Here is a 7,456-nt window from a genome sequence, read left to right on the forward strand (position 1 = left end):
ATCCTAGCCAAAAAGGAAAAGCTCAATATTTAAATATAGAGCAATATATAAATTTAGTATATTATATATATATATGCTCACACGCACGTGCGATTGTGTACCAATAGGAACTGACGGACGATAGCGCGGGAGGCATTAGTAATTATGTGTAGGGAGAAAGGAAGGTTATGTTTAGTCTATGTATGTAATAAGCAGTTAAGAGTCCGAACGTCATCACGTCAAAGTGAAATAAACCCTGGTGGCAGGTGAACGCTGTTTTCTCTTTATCATTCTTATTCATTCAGTTTAACCTGCCAGTAACCTGACTTTAAATCTAATTTCGAGTCAATAACTGGTAATGGTCGGGCATACTTCTTTGTGACTTTATTCAATGCTACACAAAATATCTTACTGCCATCTTTCTTTTCTACTAATACTATAAGGAAACTCCACTGGCTGTTCGATCTTTCAATTACTCCTGCCAGCGTTATTTCATCTACTGCTGAATCTACCATTTTCCTTTGCTTTAGTGGTGTTCCATACGGGAATTTACGTATGGGCTCATACGTTCCTGTATCAATACGCATCTCTACTACATCAGTTCTGTCCAAGTCCTTATCATCCGTAACGAACAAATCCCTATTCCGCTTTAGCAATCTATCGATCTCTAGCTTGAATTCTTCAGGTACCTTTATTCCTTTCAAGTTTTCATCAGAGATCTTATTATTTTTTTCTGGCGTGATAATCTCAGTAATGCTACCAACCGCACTACACTTAGCTATATGACAACCTCTTTTTAAAGTAATCGTTTGATTGGTATTATTCAGCGGAAACTTACTAGACTTGTTAATTTTTACCACTGAATTAACCATTGAATTTCCACTAAGATTACTAACAAATCCGCTGATTATTTGCTCTATCTCATATTCCAATCCCTGACCGTTACTAAAACCCGCACGAGGATTGCATGCATGTAGATGCTGGGCTTTTACCGCTATTTTCTCGGCCAGTCTAACTATTGTTGAAATATGAGCATCTTCCTCCAACGCTATATATTCATTTCTTAATCTCATTGCTCCTAAACCAAAGTACATTCCTTCCCCATTTTGTCTAAGCCAATCACAGCCTAGTATTACACTTCTGGTGAGATTCTTCACAACAAAGAATTCATGCGGTGTGGACTGCCTTCCTATTTCTATCCTTAATCGGGCGAGACTTTCCACCTTTAATTGAGACCCATTTGCTGTCCTTAAATTTACTGGGGGGGTCTTTCTAAGTTCAGGCCATTGTCTCAGTACATTGAAAACACTACAGTTTATTACCGAAACCTCTGCCCCCGTATCCACTAGAGCTCGATAATTTTTGTCTTCAAACTTAATTGTAATGGAGTTTGTTGTACCTATATTACCGATTACGTGTGTCAATAACTTCTTGTTCCCGATCGTCGAGTGTCGTATAAAAGGAGCGCCTCCTTTTCCCTGGATATGTCGATTACAGTTTCTCCACATGTGGCCTTCTTTACCACAACAGAAACACTTTATGACCTGCCTTCTTCTGTCCTTTTCCCTAGTTTTATATACCGGGCCCCTATTTTCTACTCGGTTTCCTCTTTTCCGTCTATCGTCGTACTTTGAAGGGGAACTGGCTGGACCCACGGCTTCAATTTGAATTCGCCGTCTAGCATGACAACCCTTCATGGGTTCGTCTACATATTCATGGCTTGCATCAAGCCGGATCTTCCATTGTACTTCTGGTAAGCGGCCTGAAGATCGTTCGGCTCGTGTCTCATTACTGCCATCTTAACATCTTAACATCTCGATCTCTGAGACTTTCTATAAAAAAAACCTAATGCCTGCTTTGCAACTATTCCACTATATGCCCCTCTGTTAGACGTAGTATCCTCTGGAAATAGTCTTGGATTCCCCCTGATCTACCCTCTCTTATGTTAGCTAACTCGACTATATCCGCATTGGACTTTGTTACAATTCCATAGCAGTCTTCTAAGGAACTCTTCAACTCTTCCCATGTTAAATGCGCATTGTTAACTATCAATCTATTAATATACTAGCATAGGTACCCAGCGTTGCCTGGGTTGACATGAAGTTCCGTTTGAAACACACCTGTATACTAATCATTTTCATAATGGGCAACGTGGATACACCCACAATAAAAATAAAAGAACGGATGAAAACATGTAATCGCCTAAAAAAAGAAGTATGTGATACCCTCTCCACCAGATATTTCGACAGAAGGGCTACAAAGAGAAGAAACTATTCTTCGGATATTGAGCACTGGAAAGATCTCCCCCCCCCAAAAAAAAAAAATAATAATTAAAAATATATCATTACAACTTTTGTTTCAATAAAAATAGCAGCGAATGTCCGTGCGATCGAAAAAAAAAAAGGAAAAAAAGATCTACCAAAAATTAATTCCAAAAACAATTAAATTAAATTTTTCGTCATTTTATATTTCTAATGTAATCCCCCCCCCCAATGAATTTGTCATATTTTGGGGTTCGTTCTGTTTATAAAATTGTTAGGTGAAAGTACAGAATGGTCTCATAAAAAATTAATCAAGTTATTTTATGTTTCAAATGTAATTCCCGCTCCCCCCCACTACCACCACAAAAAACAAAAAAATGTATTTGTCATGTTTCTTCCACACCCCTCCTCCCGTCGCCTAACTTGAAAAAACATGATAGAGATGACATGACTGGTCGAACATTTTACGTTAAATTTATATAGAAAAGTTATCCCCCACAGTAAAATGGTCTATAGCTTTCTACATAACTCGTGAAAATTAGCATAGTATACGTAGTGGTACTTGTGCAGAATAGCGTATCAAGAATTTACCAGAGATTCCCGAAAAATTCTGATTTTGGTTGAGATAGATATGAGAAAACACTCCTCCTCTAAATGGAGGCGTCCTGGAAATGCTATTGAGCCCCACGTTTTCCCATGTACATAGAGAACGAGCGCGTCTCGCTCCCGCCTTACCTTATACAAAATAGTCTCTACGGACAGTGTTTTCTTTCTCCAAACAAAAAGAATAATCTATATATCCATAAAAGTGAGGATGTGCGTGTGAGGACAATTCTCAACCTATCTACACAACGAATTATTGATCTACAGACTTGAAATTTGGTATATAAGGTATTCAGACATGTGGAAAACATTTTAATCGTTTTCATCCGGAAAAATTTAAAAAAATTGTGTACATGTGTGTTATTGGAATTTTTTATCTGTTTTCAACTGTTTCACAACTGAGATATGACGGATTCCTTATGTTAAGTATAAGTTGGTTTGAAAACACTTTTTAAAAATGATATCAAGCTAGTCTAATAGTTATCGTACTTGACTCACTGTCTTTAAGTTGTCTTTCAGCTCGAGTATTTATTTTTTACTTATAAGAACTGAACTGTTTAGAAAGAAAAACAGAATACTCGCATGCACATGTCTGTTTCATTCCGTTTTTTTTTTTTTTACTTCATTTTTTTAGGGGAATTCAACGTTACGTTTAATACTGAGCAGCGCCGGGTACATCTTCTAGTAAATAAATTTTAAAAAAATTAATACAAAAATAACATTAATATAAATAAAAATAATAATTGATAAAATCCATTAAAAACGTGCGCGAGCCTTTTCTAGTCTCAAACAAAAACACACGTTCACATTTCAAGATATATTACTTGTCATATACATACGCGCACACAAACATACGCGTCCACGTCCACACACGTGCATATATTTACGCTCACGTATATACACTCACATTCACGTGTATATACACACACGCTAACGTACACACATATACTCACATACACGCATGCATGGACAACATCACTTCCCCTTTCAAAGGAAATCCACACATGCGCAAAAGACCACCGGAAACACCTATAAAAGAAAGAGCAATAAGCGGTTTCTACCTTTTAGGACCAGCTTTCGAGCTGTACGGTCTACGGACCGATAGCGTGCCTTTTCGGCATGCGCGCGCACGCGTGTGCCTCACACCACTTGCTACTATGTGGGACAAAAAGCTAACAGACCGTATGTACACTTTATACGCTTTCTATCTCCATAACCTGGATTGACTTTCCCACTCTATCTCCCCTTCGGCTTTGGTTCATCAGCAGACATATGCGCAACTCTCTACCGAGGTTAACCCTCTCTTTCTACAGGCCGGCTTGCCACTTCGCGTTTCTCTATTGCATTCCCCTTTCCTTCCACGCACGTAGTCTTCAACGGCCGGATGGACACGTGTACACCCAAGACTTTCATTTCTCAACAGAAAAAAAACGACATGTTTATTTTATTCCAGCATTTCATTTTTTGTTCCTCTACTCCATCTCCTTTCCTTGCCACGCGCAACATGAAATGGTGACCCCGTTATTTTAAAATGAAATGGATGAGTTTGAATGAAACACTTATACACACACAGACTCTCTCACTCTCTCTCTCTCTCTCTCTCTCTCTCTCTCTCTCTCTCTCTCTCTCTCTCTACAACAATACTTTCCCTCTCACCAGCTAACAACGAGAGACGCACACCAAACTATAGACCTTCCTTCTCACCAGCTAACAACGAGAGACACACGCCAAACTATACACCTTCCTTCTCACCAGTAAACAACGAGAGACGCACGCCAAACTAAACACGTGTTGTACCTTTTTCTTTCACTTGTTTCTTCACGAAATAAATCCTAGTTCGTTTAATTCAATTTAACACGTATTTCGTCTCTTTCTCAATTCAATTCATTAGTCCTAATTTTCACCACCACAACAAACTGGCGCTTGACTGACGCGAAACGAACAAGCATGGCGACCCTACCTTTTTGAAATTAATTGTTTTGAGCGAGACGCGCGTTTTATTTGATAAAGAAAAAAAAACGAACTTTTCAACAAAGAAAAACAAGTGAACCCCTACCGACAGGAATAACTACTACAAACAACAATGACAAAACCCCTCGTCAGACTCGGCAGAAAATAAACACGGAGCTGTCGACTTCATAGCGAATTTAAAGAAAAATTCGAGCTGGACAAACATTTTCACGGTTTCCGGACATTACCCTGCAACAAATGCGAGGAGCAAAATCACATAGGCCTATACACATTCTCTCCCGCACAGCAGATGCAACAACAAAGAAACAATTACAGAACATCCCTACCAACACATAGGAAGAAGTTGAATCAACAATACGAGTTGAGATGCACCACGCACGCTGATAAAATCACAACTTGGAAGTTTCATGGACAGCCGGCAACCGGACACTATCGTTCAACACGAACGAATGCACAACAAACGCCCGTACAGATAATGTACACACACTACCGCAGACTCACATGCGAAGACAACGGAAACTGGAAACTCGTTCAACAAGAACGAATGCATAACTAGCGCCCATCCAAACAATGCACACATTACTGCAGACTCACTTGCGAAGAAACCGTCAACATGAAACAAAAATTTTCCTTCCAGACGTACAATTCATTTCACTGTCCAAGCAACTCGTTGCACACGTCAGCACACACACACAAAAAAAAACAACCAAAGAAATATCACCCTAAAAAAAGAGTAAACGCCTTTTCCACGCGTAAGTAAATTTTTTTTTTTACGAACACACTCCGTTTTTGACATTCCGTTTTTGACGTTTTTTTAAACAACCACACCAACAGCAAAAAAACAGGACGAAAAGTCAATTGCCGAAAACATTACTTACAATATATATATATATATATATATATATATATATATATATATATATATATATATATATATATATATACACTGCATATATTTTTCCCCCTAGGAAGGGGAGTATTGTGCGAGCCTTTTCTAGTCTCACACAAAAACACACGTTCACATTTCAAGCTATATTACTTGTCATATACATACGCGCACACAAACATACGCGTCCACGTCCACACACGTACATATATTTACGTTCGCATACATACACTCACATTCACGTGTATATACATACACGCTAACGTACACACGTGTACTCACATACACGCACGCATGGACAACATCACTTCCCCTTTCAAAGGAAATCCACACATGCGCAAAAGACCACCGGAAACACCTATAAAAGAAAGAGCAATAAGCAGCTTCTTCCTTTAAGACCAGCTTTCGAGCTGTACGGTCTACGGACCGACAGCGTGCCTTTTCGGCATGCGCGCGCACACGCGTGCCTCACACCACTTGCTACTATGTGGGACAAAAAGCTAACAGACCATACGTACACTTTATATGCTTTCTATCTCCATAACCTGGATTAACTTTCTCACTCTATCTCCCCTTCGGCTTTGGTCCATCAACAGACATGTGCGCGACTCTCTACCGAGGTTAACCCTCTCTTTCTACAGGCCGGCTTGCCACTTCGCGTTTCTCTATTGCATTCCCTTTCCTTCAACGCGCGTAGTCGTCAACGGCCGAATGAACACGTGTACACCCAAGACTTTCATTTCTCAACAGAAAATAAACGACATGTTTATTTTATTCCAGCATTTGAGTTCTTTGTTTCCTTCATGCAATTCGTTTCATTATTTTTTTCTTTTAGCGAGTTTAGGGTATTTATATCCTGGTCCGCAACAAACGTCCTCTTATGAATATGCGTGTAAGGACAATTTTCAACCTATATACACAACGAATTATTGATCTACAGACTTGAAATTTGGTATATAGGGTATTCAGACATGTGGAAAACATTTTAATCGTTTTCATCAGGAAAAAAGGCTGCTAAGGAGTCAAAATTAAAAAAATTGTGTGCACGTGTGAGTTATCGGAATTTTTTTATCTGAAATATGACGGATTCCTTATGTTAAGTATAAGTTGGTTTGAAAACACTTTTTTAAAATGATATCAAGCTAGTCTAATAGTTATCGTACTTGACTCACTGTCTTTAAGTTGTCTTTCAGCTCGAGTATTTATTTTTTACTTATAAGAACTGAACTGTTTAGAAAGAAAAACAGAATACTCGCATGCACATGTCTGTTTCATTCCGTTTTTTTTTTTTTACTTCATTTTTTTAGGGGAATTCAACGTTACGTTTAATACCAGGCAGCGTCGGGTACATCTTCTAGTAAATAAATTTTTAAAAAAAACTACTACAAAAATAACATTGATATAAATAAAAATAATAATTAATAAAATCCATTAAAAACGTCCTCTTATGAATAATGAAGAAAAAAACTCAATTTTGTCTGAATTAATTGTTTGCAAAAAAAAAAAAAACTGGTACTGTTCGTCGAGCGTTCTAATATTTATGTGAAGACTCGGGAATCTCTGTAAGTATGAAAATGTTTTTCTACGCAGATATCAACACGGAGAAACGAGCATTAACATCGGCGTAAAAAAGTAAATTCTGAATTTAAAATAAGTGACGCCAAGACAGGCACCGGTAATCTCCAAAAATACCGTTAGGGCTTACAACATGGCCGCCAGAAGAGTCAACAAAAAACTGCGAATAAAATATATAAAA

This window comes from Euprymna scolopes, chromosome 10 (assembly GCF_053919585.1).
Source record: "Euprymna scolopes isolate OS-2025 chromosome 10, ASM5391958v1, whole genome shotgun sequence".
Taxonomy (NCBI): domain Eukaryota; kingdom Metazoa; phylum Mollusca; class Cephalopoda; order Sepiida; family Sepiolidae; genus Euprymna; species Euprymna scolopes.